This window comes from Geotrypetes seraphini, chromosome 7 (genome assembly GCF_902459505.1).
Source record: "Geotrypetes seraphini chromosome 7, aGeoSer1.1, whole genome shotgun sequence".
NCBI classification, from domain to species: Eukaryota; Metazoa; Chordata; class Amphibia; order Gymnophiona; family Dermophiidae; genus Geotrypetes; species Geotrypetes seraphini.
Genome location: NC_047090.1, coordinates 139,246,394 through 139,273,167, shown reverse-complemented (window position 1 = coordinate 139,273,167; position 26,774 = coordinate 139,246,394). Strand labels below are relative to the sequence as shown.

The 26,774-nt window shown below is 43.0% G+C and overlaps 1 protein-coding gene and 1 long non-coding RNA gene across 3 annotated transcripts in view; one reads left to right on the top strand and one right to left on the bottom strand.

The window, feature by feature from the left end:
- Positions 1–19,562, top strand: part of LOC117364302 — a 70,585-nt gene extending 51,023 nt beyond the window's left edge. Inside the window, exons 3-4 of the long non-coding RNA XR_004540204.1 lie at positions 10,030–10,165; positions 19,460–19,562. This is a non-coding gene — a long non-coding RNA (uncharacterized LOC117364302). The remainder of the gene's footprint in view (positions 1–10,029; positions 10,166–19,459) is intronic.
- The window catches only part of SAMD4A (sterile alpha motif domain containing 4A), a 382,186-nt gene that overhangs the window by 89,139 nt on the left and 266,273 nt on the right, over positions 1–26,774 (bottom strand). The window lies entirely within an intron of this gene.

Genomic DNA, 26,774 nt, shown 5'->3' with positions numbered 1-26,774 from the left:
CTGCTCCCGATGCCCATAGGAATTCTATGAGCAGCGAGGAGCATTCAGCGCGGCTCCCTGTGCTAATAACCGGTATTAGTAAAAGGGGGGGGGGGGAAATATCTGTCATTCCTTCTATAGTTCCTTACCCTATCTGCCGCCTCAGTCCCCTTGTAAATCCCTACCTGTGCAGTATGCAAAGACTCACCTTTTGTCCTGTGGGTCTGTCTTAATTAGGAGTGAAGACCAGGGTTACCAGATTTTCCTTCGGATAAAATCCGAACCCAAGGCCATGCCCCCAGGACTGCCCACTTCCGCCTCTGTCCCTCCCCCCCAGCCCTGCCCCCAGATGGCATCTGCGCATGCGTGAACATCATGCAATGATGTCACGCATGCGTGCGTGATATCGCTGCATTGCGTCCAAGAATGTGCCGATGCTCCTTCCCGAAGCGATTAGGTCAGGAAGCTTTTCAAAAGCCGGACAAAGTGCTGGGTTTGGAAAAGCCGTCCGGACCCCCGGACATGTCCTCAAAAGGAGGACATTTCCGGAGAAATCCAAACGTCTGGTAACCCTAGTGAAGACCAAGGTACTACACTGTGTTACTTGTCAAAGCTACCAATTAATACATGTTATCTACCTTTGGAATGAGGAATAGGGGTGGAGAAAAAGTAGTGAATTGGCAGGGACAGCGCCTAATATTAATTTGGAGGTAGCTCTTATGTATTATCTAGTTGCACAGTTACCCCCATCTGAATAGGTGTAGCCAATAGCATCTCATCATCTGCACTGCAGTTAATGTGAGTTAATGACATTTCCTCTGCACTGCTGAGAAAACCCCGAATAATGCAAGGCTTTTGCAGCTACTGCGTGTTAATTTTGGCAAACAAAAGGGAGTAAATGCAGTTTCCTCTACCACTTTAGTAACAAGGATCCTAACGGGTACCATCGAGCTGAACTTGGGTCTGATGACCCTGTTCTATTCACTTGGAGTGCTGCAGCTGTCTCATAATTTCAACTGTGCAAGCCTGACAGGTCCTGTGATAGCTGCGGCATGCCTGGAGAATAAAGCACGATTGGCAGACTCCTCTACTCCCGCAATACAGGTTTGAAGGAATATTTTAGGGTAGATGATGGATATTCATTATTACCTCTCCTGCTGACCTAGATCTTCTAAAACCGAGGGCTAGTTTTATTAAAACGAAATAACATATTACCACATTAATGGTCAATGGTAGTAAACAGATTCCACTGCACAAAATGAGTTGCTGTACAGTGAGAGATTGGAAAGAGGAGACTGAGAGGAGACATGATAGAAACATTCAAAATACTTAAGGGAATAGACTTAGTAGATAAAGACAGACTGTTCACACTCTCCAAGGTAGGGAGAACGAGAGGGCACTCTCTAAAGTTGAAAGGGGATTGATTCCGTACAAACGTAAGGACGTTCTTTTTCACCCAGAAAGTGGTGGAGAGCTGGAACACTCTTCCGGAGTCTGTTGTAGGGGAAAACACCCACCAGGGTTTCAAGACTAAGCTGGACAAGTTCCTGCTAAACTGGGACATACGCAGGTGAGGCTGGACTCATTTAGAGCACTGGTCTTTGATCTGGGGGCCGCCGCGTGAGGGGACTGCCGGGCAGGATGGACCACTGGTCTGACCCAGCAGCGGCAATTCTTATGTTCTTATCTGTACTAAACAACAAAAATTAAAGTATTCTTGCAGGCAGTAAATGCCTTTTAGTAAATCTGGCCCTAAATCTGTTCCTTGGTACTGTGGAATTTTTCACCTAATAGCACATGTTCACCTAATTGTATAGAAGTCAACTTGAAACACTCATGCACAGCATTAGAGAATGACAAGGGGACAAATTTTTTTTCCCCATCTCCGTGGGAACTCATTTTCCCATTCTGTCCCGGCGAGTTCTTTTCCTGTCCCTGCCCCATTCCTGCAAGCTCTGTCCTTGTCTGCACAAGCCTCAAACACTTTAAAAAAAGTGTACGAGGCTTGGGCAGTTAAGAAAGAGCTTACAGGAATGGGACAAGGACAACGACAGTGACAAAATTCGTAGGGCAGGACGGGGAGAAATTTGTCCCCGTGTCATGCTCTACTCAGCATCACTTTCAGATAGCACCTCTGATGGGCCAATGAAAAGTATCACAACCTGCAAAGAGTCATGTCGTATCATGACCAATTTGGCTCCTAGAACTTTGCTGCAGTCCTGAACTACACACAGAAATAGGATGTAGAGGGGCATTTTCGATAGGACGTCCAAGTTTGAACGTTTTGGAAAAAAACATCCAGAAATCCAGTTGAGAAAAGGTCCACTTTCAAAATCGCAAGACGTCTATCTTGTTTTTGAACATGTGCTATCTAGACATTTTGACCCCTAGTGCATCTATCATTTTTGGCCATTTTCGAATGTCCAAACAAAAAGATGCACAAAAACAAGCCATTGGGACATTCAAGCAGCCAGCATTCTTAGCAAACTGGCCTCAAAGACATCTGAGCAGAGGGGCACTCTAGGGGATATTTCAGTGAATGTCACATTAAAAAGAACCAGGTACACATCACCATAACCTGGTTATATTGTATGGTGAGCCTTTCAATACCTACCCAAAAATTTACTGTAACCACCTGTAGAATCCTAACGGAGTTTAGCGGTATATAAGAAATAAATTACATTACATTACATTACACCACAACAATAGCCTTTATGCCTGCAGGTGTCATCCTTATGTGGACAGAGTATGGTTTATGGTTTATTAATTTATATTCTGCCTTTATCCAAGGTGGATAACAAAGTAACATGTATAATAAAAAAAAACCCAACAGATAAAATGTTATTAGGGGCATTCTCAAAACACTACAACGTCCCCCACAAAAAGACAAAAAACGGCACTTGGACCTTTTTCTCGACAAAATGTCCAAGTGCTGATTTTCAAAACTGTTTTTTTTAATGTCTTGCGAGGTGTCCTAGCCCCTGTGTGTTCATAACTAAAGGGGCATGTCGGAGGCCTGTTCTGAGCGGGCTTTGAGTGGGCTTAGACTTAGATGTCTTGCGGCAATAATCAAACCTCTCCTGAAACATTCTGGATGGAACTTAGACCTTATGAGTTAGACCTGTTTTTTACAAGTATCTAATTGTCACAAAGTACCCAAATTGACCAGATGACCATGGGATGGATTGTTATGGCCATGCTCGGTTTCCGAGGCACCGATTTTGCAAATGTTTTGCTCGTCTTGCAAAACACTCGCAAACCGGTGCACTCGTAAACCGAGGTACCACTGTATTTGGTATAATAAACATTGCCCGCATCTCGTACATAGGAGTCTGCAGTTTGTTTTTTGTTTTTGCTTTGGATGGCGATGCTGCAGTTTTCGTTGGATTCCTTTGTGTTGTCACTTTGAACTGGTAACATCAAAACGGCCTCAACGCCTTCTATCATATTTTGTATTTCCTTCTGCTAAGATATGTCGATACAAAAACTACTTTGATAGGTTACTCTCGTTTCAGGCAGCAACCAGGGACAAGGAATTTAGTCGACTAATTCTTAAGGCGGAATCATATAAACATTTCAAAAAGCTTTTGAAAACTTATCTATTTGAAAAATTCTTGTAATTTTAAAATTAGGACTCAATTATCTGTTACTTTGTGTAATTCCTGAGATTGTCTCAACTTCTTATATTGTGAACTGCATGGAACTGAATAATTTATGCGGTATACAAATGATAACATAATGTAATGGTCCGTATTTTTTGCTCCATAAGATGCACTTTTTTCCCTCAAAAAAGTGGGTGGAAATAAGGGTGCATCTTATGAAGCGAATATACACCCACCCCGGCGGTACCTTTAAATTGGACGGCTGTCTGCCGAGTATATCAGGGCCAGCAGCGCTGGTGTATGGGCCCTTACCACAGCCTGAGTTAGTTGTTCGCTGGACGGCTGCCTGCTGATTGCCGGTGTGTTGGGGCCAGCGGCGCGTGCCATTTCCTGAATGGCTGTTGTCAGTCCCGCGAGAACTGGCGGCAGCTATTCAGGGGGTGGTGCGCACCCACGCAACGGTGCGCTTGTGTGCTGCTGGCCCTGACATGCCGGTGGTCGGTGAGTACGGAAGGTGGCGTGGGCCAGCTGGCTCTGATGTTCTGGTGGTCGGCGAGTTCGGGAGATGTTGCGGGCCAGTGCATTAATGCGCTTGTACGCCGCTGGCTTCCTTTCCACCCTGGTTTCTGCCAATTTTAAAATGAGCAGCAAAGGGGACTGGAGAACCGAACTCCACATTATTTACCAAGTAATTGCTAAGGTGCAAATATTTTATAATTGCCTTTTGCTAGGTGTTTAAGGATAGCAGGGAAAAACAAAATAAAGCATTGTTATATAGTTTCCTGTGTTGCTTGAAAGTTTTTTTTTGCTTTTATGATTTTGTTTTATTTCACTTGTTTCAGGGCAGTTTTTGTTAAATTGAGGTAGCTGCTCTCCACTTGTGGCAAACCATCCCGATCTTCCTGATCACAACCCAAACCTTTCTCCCTGGCCACTAGTACATTTTGGAATAGCCACCAGCTGTGTGATGGTACTGTGGCACCATGTGGACTCGGGAGGAGTTATGGCTGTGAACCTGAAACACTACATTCTGGAGGAAGTGGTGGCTGGATTGCTGTCAAGTAACAGATTTTTAAAAGTGCTTTGAAGTTTTTAACTTTTAAATTAAAGGGTAACGTTGATGCTTTTACTGGCTCCAGAGTTTACTGATGCTGGCTGCAGCCTCTGGAAATTGTATACCTTACCTGGCCCGACTTCCCTTCTGCTAATAGGGCTGGCGCATAGTGGAAGTGTTTGGCTGCAGGGCCCTGTGCAAGATGCTGGAAGATGTGTATTGTAAATAGATTTTAGTTAGCAAAATGATTAGGGGGGGGGGTGATAGGATGCAGAGCCTGGTATGGAGTTGGGTACAGAGCCTGGTATATTTTAGTATACAATTTGGTTCATAATGTTTTTCTACTCTAAATCTAGGGTGCGTCTTATGGTCAGGGTGTCTTATGGAGCAAAAATACGGTATGTTGTATAAGCATACTCTGACGGCCTACTTTTTGCTGCTTTTGGCCACCCCGGTTTGTCTTGCTTCTGAGATTTTATTTGCTCTAACTGAGTCATGCCCTTCTTGCTAAGCAAGCTAGGGCCTTGCCTCTTAATGTAGCTCTGTGAGGAAGTGTTTTTATGAGGGACCATCAATTTCCTATATTCTCTATCACATCTACCCAGGAGAATGATGCATGAGACTGTCACTAAGGTGCCATTTTGATAGATGGTAACAGAATGACAGGTGTGACTTGGGGGTAGCTCCAGTCTGGAGAACCCCTTGACTACCAGGGATGTAAGGTACTATGAGTGGCTGCTACTTTGTGGGTGGAAGGCTTGATCGGGGGGACTAATTGAGGGGACTTGATCAGGTGGGCCTGGATTGGGGGGCTTTTGGTAGGGGGGACTCTTGATGGGGGACAAATTAGTGGGGCAGTATCAAGGGGTCCTGGCCTGGAAGTCATGGCCAGGAGCATTGGGCCGCAACTTGGTGGCCTAATGCTCTAGGCTGATAGAATAATGCTGCTTGCAGGGTGACTCACAGGAAGTATTAAAAGTCAAAAGCAGGAAAATTTTATTGCATTTTCACAGACAGCATCATTCATTTACCGCGATAATCAGCAACCTGTGGGACCTTTGAACCAGAGGTTGTTGATTCCCATGATAAGTCAAGGTGCAGTATAAGCTCACCTAATACTGCACTTAAGAATTTAATAGAGAGCTGGAGGCATTATGTCATTTATGAATTGTTGTTCTATGTTTTATGTGAACTTTCCTAGTTGAACATATTTACATAAACTGCTTTGGACAAATTGTAAAGCGACCAGGATGATAAAGGGGATGAATTCCTCTAGCGTGAGGAAAGATTACAGAGGTTAGGATTCTTCAGTTTGGAAAAGAGATGACTAAGTGGAGATATGATTGAAGTCTACAAAATCCTGAGTGGTATAGAATGGGTACATATGAATCCATTTTTTACTCCATCGAAAATTACAAAGACTAGGAGACACCAGATGAAGTTACAGGGAAATACTTTTAAAACCAATAGGAGGAAATATTTTTTCACTCGCAGAACAGTTAAGCTCTGGAACATGTTGGCAGAGGATATAGTTATAGCAGTTAATGTAGATGGGCTTAAAAAAGGTTTGGACAAGCTCCTGGAGAAAAAGTCCATAGTCTGCTATTGAGACAGACATGGGGGAAGCCAATGCTTGCCTTGGGAGCGGCAGCAAGGAATGCTGCTACTATTTGAGTTTTTGACAGGTACTTGTGATCTGGATTGGTCACTGTGGAAACAGGATATTGGGCTAATGGACCACTAGTCTGACCCAGTATGGTTATTCTTATGTTCTTATGGTATTTAACGCTCCCCCCTCCTTTTTACGAAGCTGCGTTAGGCTGTTTTATCGCCAGCCACATTGGTATTATCTCTGATGCTCATAGAATTCCTAAGAGCGTCGCAGCTAATACCGCCATGGCCGGCGATAAAACAGTCTAACGCGGCTTTGTGAAAGAGGGGGTGGGGTAAGATTTTTTGATAAAGATAATGAGGTCGATATTCAGCACTATTTAAGCAACCGGAAATGGATCCTGGGCGGCTAAGTAACACATAGCCAACTATCCTGCGATATTCAGTGGCTCGTCGTCGGCTAGATAGAGCCATCTAAAAGGGTGGTCTATCTTTGGCCATTGAGACTTAGTCAGACAACCACTAGATATTAACCTAACTGGCTATGTCTTAGCTGTTCAAATCTAAACTGGAAATTCAATGCCAGATACGACACCAGCACTGTGGACCATGGGAGATCACCGGCAATCTGAAGATCAGGTGGAAAGAAGCCACGAGGAAAGAAGCCACGAGGAAAGAAGCCACGTGGAAAGAAGCCACGTGGAAAGAAGCCACGAGGTCATCATTTTATACTTATTACAAAGCCTCCTATTTGTCTTCTGCAAACATTCATAACAGTTTTAAAGAATACACATCTGAGTAAATAATGAAACACAGATAAATACAGTACAAGGAAAGTGAGCAAGCATTCGGATATGAAATGACCCTTATTCCTTTATCTGTGATTACATTAAAGTATAAATTTATGATTTTACATATGCAGCAAGGAGTTAAAGCCCCGAATCAGCACTTTGTGATCACCAATAAATCTTAAATGGTTGCACTCAAAAGACTTTGGTAATTTAAATATTACACTGTCAGCAAATATGTTAATTTCTTGCATCATTTCTAAGCAGGTATCCTTTTATTTATTTAAAAAAAAATACTATTGTAACATTCATCTTTGAGCACTTTCCTGAAAAAGACTCGCATTAATACAGCCTGAAGAGTAAATTAAATCCTCGCATGTTTCTCCCACTGATGCTCCTTATGATTCTGGACAGATCACTTCATCCTCCATTTGTTCAGGTACAACTTAGACTGTGAGTCCACTTGGCCAAGGAGATAACCTGTTTGCTTGAATGCAACATGCAGCTTGGATTTGGAAAATCCAAATCCAAGTGAATACTGCTACCTAGCAATCTATTTATAAATCTATTGATCTGTCATTGAAATATACAGTTTCTACTCGTGTAGTCAGTTTAGCATGTTGTGATTTGTTATATGTATTGGGGTCATAGCAACATAGTAAATGACAGCAGATAAAGACCTGAACGAGCCGTCCAGTCTGCCCTGTAACTACATGCATTACAATTTCATAATTGAATTCTTTTTTTTTTCCTTTGTTTCTTCTGGACCACAAACCTTAGAAGTCCACCCGGTACTATCCTTATATTTTAATTACTGGAATTGAAGCTTACTCCAGCCTAGCTAAACCATCTCTTTGGTGGGATTCAGATCATGAAAGTTTGTCTATTCAGATTCTAGTTAGAGATCCTCTGTATTCATCCCACGCTTTTATGAATTCCGTCACCGATTTCCTCTCCACCACCTCCCTCAGGAGGGCATTCCAAGCATCCACCACCCTCTCCATGAAAAATAATTTCTAACATTACTCCTAAGTCTACTACTCCTCAACCTCAAATTATGTCCTCTAGTTTTACCAATTTTCTTTCTCTGGAAAAGATTTGGTCCTATTCAAATATTTAAACATCTACATCATATCACCCCTGTCCCTCCTTTCCTCCATGTTGAGGTCCTCCAGTCTCTTCTCATACTTCTTTTGGCGAAGACCCCTCTACCATTTTTGTTGCTTTCCTCTGGACAGCTTCAAGTCTTCTTATATCCTTGGCCAGATACGGCCTCCAAAAGTGAACACAATACCTCAAGAGGGTCCTCACCACTGACCTGTAGAGGGGCATCAACACCTCCTTTCTTCTGCTGGTTATACTTCTCTGTATACAGAGCATGCTAATGGATTTAGTGCATGCAAAATGTTATTCAGCCACTTCCATCTTGCCAGTGGTAGAAGACCTCCAACCTGCCTTTGTGTCAGGTCACAGCCTCTGTCAGGTCATAGCCTCTTATGTACTTATGGGACTTATTACGGGGGTCTGAGGTCCAAGTGTTGCAACTCATGCTGGGCAAGGCATCCTGCTTGAGGACTGTACTTGAGTAGACCAAGATCTGCATCTGGAACTTTCAAGTAGCAAGAGCTAGAGTGAGAAATGACATCAGTGCAGCACATCTCATGGCTGGAGATGGAACATTCCAGAATGTCAGGCCTAGAACTGGAGACAGCGAGCAGATCAGAAAGGCAGAAGAAGAAGTAGCAAGGAATTGGAACTGTAGTCATCAAGCATGTCATAGGGCTGGAATCAAGAACTAGAAGCAAACTGGAACGGCAATCAGCAAGGGAAAGGGGGTGGGATCTGACATACACTTCCCCCCTTCATATTCGCGGGTTTAGGATTCGGTTAGTCATGAGTCTCTACCTTGCCTCCTTCCCGAGACTGACACGGAAAGTTGAGGCAGCCATTTTTGATAGTGGATATGCATGGTGCAGGAGCGTAGGAAGATAACTCCTGCCCCACTTTACTGCTAGACCACCAGGGCTTTAAAGGTAAGCTGTGGAGGGGTCTGGATGGAGGTCCTAAAGTTATTTGCAGAAGGGAGTTGTGACCCTAACCCCCGCAAATATGAAGGAAGACCTGTACTGCTTTTCTGTGGTTACAATCAAAGTAGTTTACATATTGTATTCAGGTACCTATTTTGTATCTGGACAGTGGCGTACTGAGGGTGAATGGTGCCCAGGGTGGTAAAATCCCTAACCCACCCTCTTCTGCACCCCCTTCCCTTTCCCCATACCTCTTTAATTTTCCCAGTGTGAGCAGCATCACGAACTTGCTGCCCACATTGTGGTGGCTCTCCCTCTGAAGTCACTTCCTAGATCTGGGACCTGGAAGTGACGTCAGAGAGAGAGAGAGCTAACACTGATGCGGGCAGCATGTTTGTGACACTGCTTGCACCTGGAAAATTAAAGAGGTACAAGGGAAGGGAACGGGTGCATGTATGTGGCAGGGGGTGGGTCAGGAAGGAGCGGGGGAGCAGAGAGGAGGATGGTGCCCCCACCCAGATGGCGCCCGGGGCGGACTGCCCCCTGCCCCCCCTTACTATGCCACTGTATCTGGAGCAATGGAGAGTTAAGTGACTTGCCCAATTGCCCGGAGTCATAAAGGTTTGCAGTGGGAATTGGGCTTCTCCTCCACTCCACTCTACAATCAGGAGGCGGACAGCCTGGAGCAGAGAAACTGAACACAAATTCAGCCTCAACACAAATAGCAACCATATTTTTAATTTTCCTGTATTATGCATTCTGCTTGTTTATAACTTAGTACTGGATTTCGATTTAATCAAATCCATGCACTTTTCATTACAAGATACCTGGATACGTAGATGTGACATAAGATTTTATAAATAAATAGAATGTTCCCCTTCTAATTGAATTCTGGTCAATCCCTAATACCAGAACTATAATCTCAAATTTCATCTGAAATAATTTTTTTTGTCCGTGACATCAGTTAGTGATATGAAGCCAACTCTGCTCCTGGGCTGGCCCCGGTTTCATGTCCCATTCATGTCTAACCTTGACACTCTGATGAAGAAGGATGCTGTTCAAAGCAAAACAGAAGACTCAGAAAACGGAATCGGGCATTCAAAAGTAAGATTTGTGACTTTTTAAAAAAAATCCTCCAGTACTCCTTCCTACCCTGCCTTTAGATATGTTTAGAAAACAACCCCAGAGAACAGCTTTCTTTTGATAGCTTATATATATATATATAACTCTATTTTTGAAACTCTGTTAGAAGAAGAGATACCAGTGTCTATTTCCACTCTCTAACTTTTGTCTTGGAAACAGATAGAAACTGGATTCTGAATTTTTTTTTTTTTTTTCTTAAACATATTTTACTTTTTTGACCATATAATATAGTCATTTCCTAATTTATGTGAAAATGTACAGGCCAGAAGGAAATTATTTCTGGCTAAATGCCAAAACACTTTGTTGCTGGCTGCAGAAATTCTCCTGTATTTCCCTGTCACTGTTCCATTAAGACAGCTGATATAGATTTGTACTTCATGAGTCATTTTAAAAGAAAGTTGTTTTTGTAACTTGAGTTTATATTAGAGAGTGATGTGGGGACAAAGATTCATCTCCATTTCCTCCCTGCAATCAAAGATTTTTTTCCAGCTCCTACCCCATCACCACAGTGAAGCACATTTTTCATCCCAGTCCTCCCAAAGTCCCCACATTTTTCAGCCTTGCCCCCTCACCGTTCCCACAGTCTTAATTTTCTTTCTGCATCTCCCTGCTCAAAGTAGAAAGATGATTTTATACAATTTTATGGGCCTAAGGCATTGCAAATAAACATTTTGGCCTGGATTCTGTAACTGTTGCCACAAGCTGCCTTAAAAGCAGCTGCCAATCATATGTCAATCATACAACGGCACTGGGTACAGAATTGCACCTCTGACAAAAGTAGGTGCCAGAAATGTAGGCCAGGAAAACCCTGGTCTACATTTCTGACGCCTGTCTGTGATGTAACCAACTGACTTTCCCGCCAAAATTCAAATTGGTGGACTGCCCTGTTCCCAATCAGGTCAATGAGCCCACTATTTACAACGTCAAACTGCAGACTTCAGAGCATACCTGAAGAAAGTCACAGCATGGTGCCTGAAATATCAGTTTCTACCTGACAAGACTCGTTGGAGAAGGGGGGGTATGTTCTACTTTTATTTTGATTGAAAGAACATCAATAAAAAGTGCAACTTGTGAGGCATGCTGGGTTCTGCATTGCACACAGAAAGCCAAACATCAGCTCAATACCAGTGATTGTTTTTTTCCAGACAATAATTTTAGTTCTAATTCTTTTTTTTTTTTATTATTTATTTATCATTTTCAAACTTATATCAAGCATATTAACTTGTACAGAAAGAAGTTTAACATATAAACATATTACATCAGATTAACATTAAGACAAAAGAAAAAAGGGAAAAAAAAAAAATATATATATATATATATATATGCCAACTTTACTCAAGTCCTACATTAGGATCCAAGATTAACAAAATGCGAGAATATTAAGAAAATAATCACTAATATGAAACTATAGAGCTGAGGACTAATGCCTATATTAATAATGAGCTAATGATGTTGTTCTTCCTTCAGACGAGATGATACCAAGAAATTAGTTAACTGAAATGGTTCAAAGAAAACATACTTGATCTGGCGGTGATTCACTATACACTTACAAGGTTGCCTTAAATAAAAAGTAGCCCCTAAAGCTAAAACACCTGGCTTCAGAAGAAGAAATTCACGTCGTCGCTTCTGCGTTTCACGTGAGAGATCGGGAAACATCTGGATTTTCAGTCCAATAAATTCTTTTTGTCTATTTTTAAAGAATAGTCTCAAAATCCATGCCTTATCTGGCTGAAGAGCCACTGTTAGAATTAATGTCGCTGGAGTTGCCAATTCTTTTTCTGATGTTTCAAGTAAAGTTGAAACATCTAATGCTTCTTGGTTGTTAGTCACATATGGTTGAACTTGATTTTTTGTAGGCAAGTAATAAACCTGGGAGAATGGAGGCATACACTCCTCCGTGACTCCCAGTATTTCTTTTAAGTATCGTTTAACCATTTCTCTAGGGGGCACCATAGCGACCCTTGGGAAATTAATCAATCTTAGGTTATTACTACGAGCATTATTTTCCAAAGACTCAATTTTTCTCCTAAGATTTGTATTATCTTTAATTAGTGTCTCTTGAACATTTTTAAAAGATATCAAGTCCTGTTCCATTTTCCCACTAGTCTCTTTAGACAAAAGCATATCATTTTGAAGTTCTTTTATCTCTTTTGTTTGTTCAATTAGTTTCCCTTCTATGTATTGAAAATGGGGACTTATGGCTTTACCTAAGTTAGCCACAAGATCCCATAATGATTCCAGAGTCACTTCAGTGGGTTTAATTATAGAAATTTCACCCTGGTTAGTGAAAAAATGCTCACCGTCAGTTAAAACCACTTGGGTTTCTCCCTTCTGGGCTTGTCCTTCACTTGAAGTTAATATTTCCTCGGTTCCCCCAATGGGGCTCTCCTGGTGAAGTTCCCCATCTCCCAGGCTCTCCGCTGGTAAACTTGCCTCCAGAGGAGGAGACAATCCAATCCACGGGGTCTCCCCACTCCGTGGAGAGCTTGTGGTCCGAGGCTGTGAGGGCGGCGCTCTAGCGTCAGGGCTGAGGGTGGTGTCCGGCCCAAGGAGATTCGCCGCGGTCCCGCCTTCTCTCAGCGTCTCCAGCTGGCCCACAACTGACGCCGGTGGGGCACTTTGTATCCTCCTCAGTAGTTCGTCGATAGTGCCGACCGAGATTCCTGCGGTGTGCCGAGAGGCAGCAGCAGCACTCCGTCCTCGTCTCTTTGGCATGTCTGTGAGTACTAGCCCCTCTCGCCGAAAATTTCTTTATATCAGACGAGTTCTGAGGAGCGTTCCTCAGCTCTTAAGGTATGCGGCCATCTTGGATCATCTTTAGTTCTAATTCTTAATGCACAAAACATATCAAGAACAGCCTCAGAATATCACATACACACAAAATAATGCACAGTGAAATGATGCAACATATCAAACAGAATAGTATCTAAAGTATTCTGGAAATAGAAGCTGATACTTTAACATTTGCCTTTTTAGTCAGCCCTAGATCCCCCAGTACAGCATTTTCCTGGCCATTTGAACAGTAATGTTCAGAAGTACTGTAAAATAAATTTTGGGGTTACCGACAACTATAAAATAATTTAGCTATCAGCGTTTTAGATAGGTTGACAAATGGCCAGCAGGCTTCAGCTCTGCTAGTTTTTAAATTTCTGATGAGTTACCAAACATTAGGCATTATCTGTATTAGCTAAACCTAATAGAGCAGCAGGTTGAGAATTAGGAAAGCCAGGGTTTAATTCCAACTGATGCTTCTTGACATCTAGGGACAAGTAACATAACTCTCTATTGCCTCAGATGCAAAACTTAAATTATTGAATCCTCAGGCGAAGTCAGGGGTTTTTTATGGCCAAAACGAGTGTGCCCAAGTCATTCTATGCCCCAAACTCCACCCCTTAACCATACCTACTTTTTCTATAGGCACCAAGGCACCGATTCTGCAAACTGCATCCTGATTGTAGGCAGCTGTAGGCATCCACCAGCTGTCTAATCAGCCAATCGGGACGCACTTTTTTTTTTAATGCTCCCCAGGCAGGCCACCTATATTGAAGGCGCCTCCAGGAGCCTAAGGAGACCTGCAAGCCCACCTAAGGTTAGGCAGTAGCCTTAGGCGAACATAGGCAGCCCTATGCGTCTCCCTAGCCCAGCAGGAAACGCGTACAATGTAGGCCAACAAAATGCTGGCCTACATTGCAAGGAGACGCGGCAGCTATACTTATCATGGCGAGGTATCTCGCTGCCACGATAGGTATTGCAGTTATGGCCACCTGTCTCCCCCCTCCCACTGAATGAACAAGGCAGGAGAGATGCCCAATACCTCCTGCCCAGAAGACCACCCCCACCCTCCCGACGATCGCTAACAGGAGGGTGCTCAACTCCTCCTACCGGAAGGCCCCCACCCCCGATCACCGGCAGGAGGGTGCCCAACCCCTCCTGCTGGAAGACAACCCCACACCCCCTGATTGTCAGCAGGAGGGGGCCCAATCCCTCCTGCTGGAAGACGACCCCCCCCCTAACCTTAAAAGTTAGACGGATGGACGGGTCTTCCAACCTTCCCGGGCGTCCTATACAGAATCTGGGTCCAAGTGTCTCAGTGTAGATGCCTACCCCACTGAGATAGGCACCTACTAGCAAATTAATTTTTAAAAATTGGTTTTTATTTGTTTTTTCCACAGCGCTTTCAATTATCAGTGCTGATTACGCCAATTTAAAAAAATTGGCTAGGCACACCAATTTAGGCACCTAAATTCTGGTGCCGTTTATAGAATCGGGGCCTAAATGTGCAGTAATTCAAAATCTACCACACTTTAGTAAAAGGGCCCCATAGTAACCCAGCAAATGACAGGGAGCAATGCTGTCTCATTTAATCCCTAGTCCTGGGACTTTTGGACTACTGCAATATCTTCTACCTCCCATGCCCCACAAGCATGACAAAACAACTGCAGACAGTACAAAACACAGCCCTCAGACTGATCTACTCACTAAGCAAATATGACCACATCACCACTGAATACCTAGACTTACACTGGCTCCCCACACAAGTGTGAATATTTTTCAAATTTTACTGTATATTATTCAAAGTACCGAACGGCACTGCCCCCTCCTACCTAATCGATCGCCTAAACCGGAACAAATCAACCAGACCTAGGAGAACTCGGACCCCATCTAATCACCCCTCCAATCAAAGGCACACAGCGCAAGAAGATGTACGACAGCCAATTAGCAACGCAAGCAGCGATACTAGACCACCACTTCTCAAACATACTGACAACTATGTCCGATTACAAAATATTCCGAAGGGAAATTAAAACCCTGCTATTCAGAAAATTTATCAAGAAAAACGAAAACATCTCCTTAATTGTTCCCAATCTTATAATTTTCCAAGCAAATTCTCAACCATGTAATTAGCACCTTATCCTGTAACTTTTCCTGGTATTGTCCAGTTATCTTCTTCTGTAATCTGCCTAGAACTGTAAGGTATAAGCGGAATAGAAGTCACTAATGTAATGTAATGTAACTTTTTGCTTCCATAGAGCATGGGCAAATAAAAAAAGAGCTAAAGGAAGGTGACCAGAACAAATAGGTTTCACGTGTCAGGTTGCAGGGGCATACATCAGAGTATACGCTGGAATCTTTTTTTTTTTTTTGGGACATAATAGCATCCCATTATATGAATGGATGCATACATATGGAATTCTGTGTGCCAATACAAAATTTTCTGTGCACAAAATACTGTTGCACATGCATTTGGTATGGTATCACATGTTAGCACACATTTTTTTATGTTCAGTTTATTTGCTTGCTATTTACTTACAGCACTAGGGAACAACAATTTTGTCTTGCGCTTGAATTAGGAAACCATGCACTGAGCTGTAGTGCAAGGTAAATGCATTTGCACTCCTGTATCCAAAGAGTGTTCGGGGGATAGGGGGAGAGAATTTGTACAAATGTGCAGCACATAATTTGCACAGAATTCCCCTCCCATGTCAAATTCTCCATTTGCCTTGCAAAATTCAATGTGAGAGCTAGGAGGCAGTGAGAACATTGTCCCCATACAGGCCAGACAAGGAGAGAGGTTAGTATATCACTGGCATAGAAGGAAGAGGAAAGAAGCCAATAATCTTCCTCTGTGTTGTTCCTTCTGCTGGCTGGGTGCAGGTCTGTGTTCTCTGTCCTATCCCCACATCCCACTGCTCCTTCTCTCCCACTATTCTGGCACTCTCATATTCAACCCCCAGGTCCAACTCACTCACTGTTTTGAGCTCTGATGTCGGAGGCTGACCCGCTTTTTCATGCTTTTTAACTGTTTTTAAAAACTGCAATAGAGATGAGGGAAAAGAGGTCTAGAGCGGAGTGCGAGAGAACTGGCAGTATGGATCCTTCAGAGTTTGAGCCTGGGGCAGGGAGATGAAGAGAGAAAGCTTTGGAAAGAAGCTGAGGTTAAAGAAGGAGGAGAAGAGAGAGTCTGTGGGGCTTGGACTATAGGGTAGAGAGAGGAACAGATGGACAGATGGGGAGTAGGAATAGAAAGATCAGGGGAGAAAGTGGTATTTGAGGCAGAATAGAGAGGAGAGTGAGAGAACTGAAAGAGAGATTGAGAGTTCAGCCTGGCATATAGGAAGGAACAAGAGAAAGGTCTGGGTAGTAGTGGTGAACCTGGGAATGGGCTGAAAAGGAGGGAATTATAGAGGAGGGAAAGAGACTTAAAAAGATGGAGGTTGTCTGGAAGAGGAAAAGAGGGGAGTTGAGGACTCAAAGAAGACATGGGCTTTACTGCTGCTTAGTAAAAATGCTACTAATATTTTGAGGGTTTATACTTCTAGATCTTAAGGAAGTTGGATGTTGGAGGGGAGGGAGTGGATAATCTGAACTCCTCCAGGCTTAATATTTCTAAAGTTCTGGAATCTTCTGTTGAAGAGATATTCCATCCAACTACATTGTCTCTTTTATATTAACTTCAGATTGGGATTTGATTTGAAATCCTTTTTTAGAAACAGATGTTTTTCCATGGATTCATAATTGTTTTCCCAGACCTTTCTTTGGCTACCCAAGATGTTAGGAATTTCTTTCACTTCATCCTGTAACTATTTCCTTTGATATGTCATACATTTTTTACATTTCTATGTATGACAGGAGAAAATATTTGCTTTTGCTAAACCAAATTAAAAAAAAAAACCAACCCAGAACCACCTTTCTAAAGACCACATATGTGGGACTGGGTGACAAAGCGATGGTGGTCTGAGTATCCTACTGCAGTGTTCCTCAACCTTTTTATACCTATGGAGCAGCGGAAATATAAGAATTATTTTGCGGACCGGCGGTTGAAGAGTACTGGGCTAAGTCGTGGGCCAGACCCTGCACCCATAATAGTACTAATTGTAACACTATTTTTTTCCATTCATTTTTCATATATACACACACAATATAATCATATTAACAACACATAATGGTTAACCACAAAATCAAACTACACAAAGCACACTGTATGCTTCTCAACATTAATTCCTACCAGAACAGATTACTCCTATGCAAATATGGGACCACAAACTAAAATTACTAATATATTCAAACGAAACCCTAAGATTCAAGACTCTGCATGCAGTACAACCCCAGAGAAAAATAAACAAATGTGCAAAATATAGACAGCAGTTGAAAATTCTCAAAATTGACACAATTCAATCACTAAATTGAAAATAAAAAAATTCCCCCCTACCTTTGTTGTCTCCCTCCCTCCATGTGCCATCCCTTCATCTTGGCAGTTGGGTGAGGCTGGGTGTCCTGCCCTCTCTTGTTTACAAACAATGCCTTGAGAAAGCCAGCTGTCTTTCTCGTCTTCCTCCCCCTCTGCAAGAAACACCTGGTCGTATTATGCTGCCCACAGCTGGCTCTCTCTTCCTCACTGCCGGTCCGCAGCTGGAACGTGCCTCGGGTCTGAGGAGATCAGTGCACAAAGCCACATGTGGCGGCTCCTTGCGCATCGCGTGCATCATCCGGGACCTTTTCCTCTGATGCTGCAAAATCAGAAAGAAGGCTGCCGGTTCAGGCGCAGGACGCACGTAGGAGCCGCCGCTGCCCTCTGCTTTGTGCACTGATCTCCTCAGGCCCAAGGCACGTTCCGGCTGTGGACCAACAGGAAATTTCTGTGGACTGGCGGTTGAAGAACACTGTCCTAGTACATTGATTAACTGAGGGACACTCAGTGTGCAGTTAGCATGTTCTACCAGGCTACCACAGAAACATGTTAAAGCACTTTTATGGTTCGTATTATATCTGTATGCAAATGCTAAGTCATGTATTACTGTTTTTTTTTTTTTAATCTTTATTCATTTTTAAACTTATAATAAGTGTGATAACATATCCATACAAATAACCATAAATATATCACTTAATAATCAACAATGATACATATAATATTCTCTTATCTCCCCCTCCCCCCTTTATCTATCATATAATCAATACTTATACAACATGTAACAATAAAAATACCCTCCCTCCCACCCCATAATTGAACTTGTAAATTTAAGGGAAACAAGATTTTTCTAATCATTACAATACCTTGTTAATGGCTCCCAAATATCTTGAAATTTCCTGAAACAACCCTGTTGTATTGCAATAAGTCTCTCCATTTTATAAATATGACATAAGGTGTTCCACCAAAAATTATAATTTAATCTATTCCAATTTTTCTAATTATATGTAATTTGTTGAATGGCAATCCCAGTCATTATCTATATATATAAAATCGGAGGTATGTATGTGTGTATGTGCCGCGATCACGCAAAAACGGCTTGACCGATTTGAACGAAACTTGGTATGCAGATCCCTCACTACCTGGGATGATATGTTCTGGGGGTCTCGCGGCCCACCTGCACATGTGGGCGGAGCTACAAACAGAAAATCAGATTTCACCCATTCATGTCAATGGAAAAAATGTAAAAAGCTGCCATTCTCACAGTAATTCAAAAACGGCTTGACCGATTTGAACAAAACTTGGTATGCAGGTCCCTCACTACCTGGGGTGATATGTTCTGGGGGTCTCGCGGCCCACAACTCTATGTTGCTTGCTCAAGGCTGGGTTCACCCAAGAATTTATATGTTCTTGCTCCAGGAGGTGAAACTAAAAATGTTGTTTATAATCACGTTTTGCGTTAGTTCTATTGTATTCATTTTGTCAAATATTTCACATTATAATTTGAATATTGTACTTTTTATTAAGCTGTAAAAAAATAATTTCATTCACCACTATAAAGTATCTTTATTTGAATCCATTTACAGTGTTATTGCTATAATTAAATACCCGTGCAACGCCGGGGCATCAGCTAGTAAGTAATAATTTGTTATTATTTGTAGATATCTGACTTTTTGCTTTTTGCATATTACTGTTTTTTGAAAATTATTTTTCAGATTGAGTGTGTCACGGGTGGAGAATGGGTGTTCCTATGTTATCCAGCTAGAGCAATGGTTCCCAACCCTGTCCTGGGGGACCCCCAGTCAGTTACGTTTTCAGGATATCCCTAATGAACATGCATGAGAGAGATTTGCATACCTGTCACTTCCATTATATGAAAATCTCTCTCATGCATATTCATTAGGGATATCCTGAAAACCCGACTGGCTGGGGGTCCCCTAGTACAGGGTTGGGAACCACTGAGCTAGAGCATTGTGATTAGCAAGTACTAACTGGATTATGCAGAATTAACACAGGAGCACCTTGCACCTCTTCAATAGGAAGTCATACGTGCTCCCACTTTTTTGTAGGTCCTGTGCACCACTGTTCCTGACTTAAGGAGCAGCCAAAAAGCTTATCTGCAGGAATTCAGAAGCCAGTTGAACAATACAACAAATGCATCGTCTTGCCTGGGGACTATGTGGAAAAGTTATATGTTCAGTTGCTCACAGTTACTGCTATTAAAGCCATTAAATGTATTTTGTTTTAACTTTTTGAGTTACCCTCGTAGTAATGAGAAGCAAAGCATGCTAATTCAGGTGGCCAGTGAGTGGCAATATTCAGCTGCACAAACAGGTTAAATGCTGCTGAATACTGTGTGCCAGGTTGCCCAGTGGGGTTTAACCAGGCAGGAGTCTGGGTATTTCCACTCAAAGTAAAACATAATTCACACGCACAAAAAGAGGGAGTGTAGAAAAAAAGGTAAATCTGCACAAAGAGGCAAGTGCAATTCTGGCCACCTTTCCAGGCAAAATGGATGTGCCGTGCTGGTCTTTATCTGCCATCATTTACTCCCCTCCACCATATGCAGAATTTCTCCCTCACCCCTTTCTGCCTCCGTTGCATCTCTCCCTTCCCCTCCTCCAGTCCATGTCAAACAATTCTTCCTCTCTTCTCCTCCCCCCCCCCCGTGCAGTAGCTTTCCATCCCTCCCTCCTATTCCCATGTGCAGTAGTTTCTCCATCCATCCCTCCCATCCCCTTGTACAGCAGCTTTCCATCCCCTTGTGCAGAACTTCCTGACCGACCCTGCCCCCTCCCCCCACCCCGGCGATCTGACATACTGTCGGGCTTCTTAAAACAGCAGCAGCTGTTGTCGGCTGGCTGTGAACAGGCTGTTCATGGCCTGCCCCAACAGGGCTTCCCTCTGTTGTGTCATCAGTGATGTCATCAGTGACACAGCAAAGGGAAGGCACATTAAAAATGTCATTGCAAAATAACAGTTAAAAAAAAATCATACAGTGCCAATGATCTACTTTGCTCAGGAGCTGGTGTGCAAGGTAGAAACAGAATGTTCTTAGTGGGAGCCTTAATTTTTATGAAGGGTACAATTTCTTCCTTCAGAATGCAGTCTACTCCCCCTCACCAATCCCATACCATATCCCATGTTCAGACAGGTGGTACTCTGCTCATAGAAGAACCTCCCCTACACAATATATCAATATGCCCTATTGAAATAATGAAGCTTTGGGCATTTTACCAAATAATAATAATGAAATAAACCCCATTGCCAACCCTTGCTGTAGTTAGTATATGAGGGGCCTTTATACTAACATCCATTAGTGCACACTAAGCTTTAATTTAAAGTCCCCTTAGTTTGTCAGCATCTGAAGAAGAGACCTGGTAATTGATTTCAAATCAAATGCTTATTTATTTCAACAAAATATATTTTAACCCAACAGATATTTCAGCTTTCTCCAGGACCAACATAGCTTCTTGAACTGCATATGATAAGCAACAATGGAAAAAATTAGAGATACTAGAATACACTATACACTTGATTTAAGGAGTGCTCAGAGATATTTTTTCTATTGTTTTCCGTATTTCACAGAATATGTGAAATAGAAAACAAAATTATAGTTATAGCTTTCTCTTTTTATGGTTCACCTACGCTGACGTTGCAATGAACTGAGCTACTGTCTTTGGCAAAGAGATCATGCTTCAATAATTCACATTAATGCAATCCAGGGCCAACAAATCACAGTTCCCTGTATTTGATGTCAAGCAGAATGACAGAGAGCTAGAAAGATCCCAATTTCTTTGAACTGAATAGAATAAGAAAATCTGTTTAGACAACATAGAGTAAATTCTGAGGAGCAGATATTCAGCCTTTTTTTTTTTTTTAGCCACCGGAGGAGATATTCCTGGATTTTCAATGCCAGGCCATGTCTGGGAACCAGCACTGAGTATCCAGGTTTGAGTGGCTGGCTATTTCTTATGGGGTTAAGTGCAATATTCAACACTTAGGGGGGAATTTGTCAAAGGGTTATAATCAGGAATATAATGGGTGCCTTTAACACTCATTAACACGGTTAGCTCCTTTTGATCATTCCCCCTTAACTGCCTAAGCACCACCACATAAGATAGGACTCATTTTTATGTGGTCCAATTAGGTGGTTAAGTGCTGACTCAGCTCCTGGATCGTCCACAAAATAGCCGGCCCTCAGTTTATCAGTTTGTGGTTATATTTAGTGGCTCTAACTGGAGAAGTGCCACTGAACACCAGTAGATAGCCTCACACAAACGATTTAACTGGACGGGTGCCTTTCTTTCTGGTTACATCAGTTTGAGTAGCAATCCCGGAACTTCTATCAGGAATTGCACAGTAGCAGAAGCTCACCAAATTTGTACACACTTTCCCTTCAACAATCCATTTTCTTAAACCTTTGTTTTGTTTTAACCCAGGGGTGTCCAACCTTTTGGCTTCCCTGGGCCGCATTGGCCGAAAAATTGTTTTTGGGGCCACGCAAACGCTGCAGCAAGACAGAGTAGGGAGTTGGCAAGACGGTAAACACCTGGGGGCATCGCCCTCGACTGGGGCCGCACAAAATACTTCACGGGGCCGCATGCGGCCCTTGGGCCACAGGTTGGACACCCCTGTTTTAACCCCAAAAAAGGTTTACAGTTTAGCATATATTTATTTATTTAAAAAAATTTATGAATCACTTAAATCTAAGTGATGTACAAAACATTTACATCCACAATTCCAAGCAAAAACAAACATTATAAAATGCAGTAAACGAATAAATCTTCCCCACAAATTTCCTCAATACAGAATTCTTTGAATCTAATACAAATAATAAACAAAGAGTTAAAGGAAGGCGTCCACAAATAATTGTTTTTTTTTAACATGGTACATGTTTGAAATTTTGGGGGCATTGAAAGGATTAGGTAAGGGTGGGATCTCTACACTTGAAACTTGGGGCCCTATTAAAAGGCACAGTAACTTAAGGCAGTGGTAGGTGCTCTATGGCTGACTAACTTGTTTTAATTGGCTTTAATTGGTGTGGTAGTTGACTGCATTGTTTAAAACTGATTGAAAACTAAAAAAAAATAAAATAAAAGGCACCGGGAAACATCTACAGGCGCTGGAATGCCTCATGCCTAAGTGGGCGTGGTTAGGGGGTGGAGCAGGACTTAGGCGCCGTTAGGTGCGATTCACTAAAGAACTTAGGTGCCTGCAATGTAAGCCAGCTCCGTTTTCTGGTAGGCACCGTTAACCGTGATTCTTTAAGCATGACTGCCACGCGGTTTTGTAGGCAGCTGCCGATTTAGGCACCGTTTACAGAATCTGGCCCTTGGTATTGGTATCTGAATTCAAGAAAACTTGGGACAAGTACATTGGATCTCTAAGAGAGAGGAAGGGATTAGTAGATGGTATGGATAGGCAGACTAGATAGGCCATATGGACTTTATCTGCTTTCCGTTTTCTATGATTAATGAGGGTAGTGCGTGGGAAAGAAATATGTGCAGAAGAGATTGAATTGGACGCTATGGAACAGACAGAAACTAGAGTATTTTAGGATACGTCAGTGTCCATTTATTTGGTCATGAATGACTATGACCTGCATAGAGGGGTGGGTGCAGTTCTGGCCGGACTGGATAAGGACCACCAAACTATTTAGTGGAGCTTGGACAAAGGAGGACTGCGAAGAATTGCAAAGGGACTTGGACAAACTAGGGGAATGGGTGACGAAATGGCAGATGAAGTTCAATGTTGAGAAGTGTAAAGTATTGCATATGGGAAGCAGAAACCCGAGGTACAACTACACGATGGGAGGGATGTTATTGAATGAGAGTACCCAAGAAAGGGACTTGGGGGTAATGGTGGACATGACAATGAAGCCGACGGCACAGTTCGCAGCGGCCGCTAAGAGAGCGAATAGAATGCTAGGTATAATCAAGAAGGGTATTACTACCAGAACGAAAGAAGTTATCCTGCCGCTGTATCGGGCGATGGTGCGTCCGCATCTTGAGTACTGCCTCCAATACTGGTCGCCGTACCTTAAGAAGGATATGGCGTTACTCGAGAGGGTTCAGAGGAGAGCGATACGTCTGATAAAGGGGATGGAAAACCTTTCATACTCTGAGAGATTGGAGAAACTGGGTCTCTTTTCCCTGGAGAAGAGGAGACTTAGAGGGGATATGATAGAGACTTATAAGATCATGAAGGGCATAGAGAGAGTAGAGAGGGACAGATTCAAACTTTCAAAAAATAAAAGAACAAGAGGGCATTCGGAAAAGTTGAAAGGGGACAGATTCAGAACAAATGCTAGGAAGTTCTTCTTTACCCAACGTGTGGTGGACACCTGGAATGCGCTTCCAGAGGGCGTAATAGGGCAGAGTACGGTACTGGGGTTCAAGAAAGGATTGGACAATTTCCTGTTGGAAAAGGGGATAGAAGGGTATAGATAGAGGACTACTGCACAGGTCCTGGACCTGTTGGGCCGCCGCGTGAGCGGGCTGCTGGGCGCGATGGACCCCAGGTCTGACCCAGCGGAGGCATTGCTTATGTTCTTATGTCTTTTATCTGCTATCATTTACTGTGTTATTGGGCGTTGCCTTTTGGACTTGAGCCTGGGTCTTTCCAAAATGCAGCACAGTCCATGGCTACAAGCTGACTGAAGCACTCCTTTTCCCTCCTCGAAGTTCAAAGCAAACACGAAAGAAATGAAGGCGTCGGCAAGCCTAAACAGCCGCAAAACATGCAATTTTATTGCTCCAGTGGCCACCCAGGACGCACAATTCATTCATGTTTAGTCCGTTCTTCAAAAGGCAGGTTTAATCATATTTAAAAATATTTAAATCTAAAAAAAAAAAAAAAAATCACATTTTTCCTGCTGTCTTAGAAATAATGTTCTTTCTATTAAGCACTTAGGGCTCCTTTTACTAAGGTGTGCTAGCGTTTTTAGCGCGCGCTGAAGATTAGCACGCGCTAACCCCGTGCTACGTGAAAAATACTAACGCAAGCTCTGTGGAGGCGTTAGCGTTTAGCACGCGCGGCAATATAGCGCCCATTAAGCGCCCGCTAAAACCGCTAGTGCACCTTCGTAAAAAGAGCCCTTAGCACGTTTATATTTAGGAAATCTATCCTAAATTTTTCTGCTTCAATTACTTCACTTCAGGAACTTCATTTTCATTTTTATGCTCTTTGAAGAAGCAATTAGTGTTACCTCATTTCTTCAAAATATTGTTCCTTCTGTTTAGCACTTATTTCTGGTTTTCTCCTATGTTTATTTTGCCAAAACAGATTTGTGTTTGTTGTTGTACCTGTTCTGTGGTCATATGCCAGACCACTGTTGTGTGTATTTGACTGCTTTTTCAATAAAAATTATATTAAAAAAAAAAAAAAGGAATAAAAGATATGATAGGAATGATTAATGGTATGCGAGGTAAACTTCAACTCTGTCTGCTCATGAGCCAACAGCAAAAAATTCTAACTTGCCGAAGACTTCCCTGCCTATCTACTCATTTACCAACGGGCAGCAGCTCTAGCAATGATGCTTGTCATAATGACGATTAATTATCCTATTATCACAGCTTGGAATCTCTGCAGGAATGCCCGTAACAGCTGATGGACCAAGAAAGAAAGCAAACTTTCAAAAATGTCAAACTTCAATGACATAATTAGAGATGCTAATGTGCAGTACATGACAAATCAAACGACATTATTCCTGAAATTTCATTTTACCGTGGTTATTTTTTGTTGGCTTTATTGCAGATGCCAGAAGGATAAGTAGCAATTCAAAGCAAATTGGAAATAGCAGACACATTAATTTACAATGAAGTATGTGCATCTGATGTTCTGTTGCAATGCTTTCTAATACTGTTACTTAACACTGCAAGGTAAACAAACTTGATTTCATTAAAGTAATGTCAATAAATAAAGTCTCCAATCCCAATATTGCTTTCTTCTTGTTTTTGATACACTAATGTTGCCTACTTAAGAAAACAATTAAGTACTATAATACAGAATAAGGGCTTTTTTTTAACACTGCTTTATCCATCAAGATCACCAGACCAAACCAGACTCCAGTGGAACTGACACAGGGCTAGATTCACAAAGCAAACCGATCGTGTACCGATCGGTTTGCGACCCCGGCCCGATTCACTTACCTGTCTTCCGACCATCCTCCGAACCGTGCATGCAAATAAGGGCAACGGCATGCAAAGTAGGCAGGGACGCGATTCACTAAAGAAAACCCTGCAACACTGACTGGGCTGGCCGATCAAAAAAAAAGCGACTGCTGAGGACCAGTCGCTGAAGCCCTTTCTGGCTGCCCTGCCTTCTGCCGCCTGCTCTCTGCCCTGTCGGCCCCTATCCTGCAGCCCTGAACATGCTGCCTGCCTGCCCCAAACTCTCCCACCCTTCCCCGCACTGCAAGCCCGTGGTTTTAACCCATGGGCTTAAGCGGGTTAAAATCATGGGCTCCCATGGGGAATCTCGTGGGTCAGCGGGGGGTGGGCCGATCGGAGGTTCGGCATGGGGTGATCATGGGAGGGGGTGCGTTGAGGGCAGGAGGGCCTGGGATCCCTCCTGCCCATATCTTAGTGGGGGTGGGGGTAGGGGGTTCGCCTGGGCAGGAGGGGTTGGGCTCCCTCCTGCCCCATCATAGTCGAAGGGGGGGTGTCACCGGACAGGAGGGCTTGGGCTCCCTCCTGTTCGATTGCAGTCAAAGGGGGTGGGGGGGTGCTGCCAGACAGGAGGGCTTGGGCTCCCTCATGCCCGATCGTAGTCAAGGGGTGGGGGTGCCGCCGGGCAGGAGGGCTTGGGCTCCCTCTTGCCCTGATCGTAATCGGCGGGGCCAGGAGGGCTTGGGCTCTCTCCTAGCCCAATGTTATCAGCGGGGGTTGCGAGTCTCCAGGGCAGGAGGCCTTGCGCTCCCTCCTGCCCTGATCATTGTGTGTGTGTGTGTGCGTGTGTGTGTGGGGGGGGGGGGGTTCTGTAACCGGTGTTGTTTTTGATAGACACCGGTAACAGAATCCAGCTTTTAGGCGAAGGACTGGCTCCTCCTTCGCCTAAAAGCCCTTGTTTTGGGTGTTTGGGACTTAGGCTTTTTTTAGGTTGATTATATGGTGTAAGTTTAGACATAGTGGTAGTCTGGGCGTTTAAACAGCTGAACGTAGAGGCAGGCCATTATAAAAAAAAACACCTGGACATTTTCCCTGCTTCTACTTTCAATGTTTAGGGCCTTAGGCCAAAAGGGGGCTTAGATGTTGTTGTTTTTTATTATGCCCCTCCATGTGTGTATTTATTTAAAAAATTTATATCCTGTTATATCCACAGTTCTGTGCAGGTTACATAAAAACATACATAATAGCATAATAACAAAATAATGACAAACAA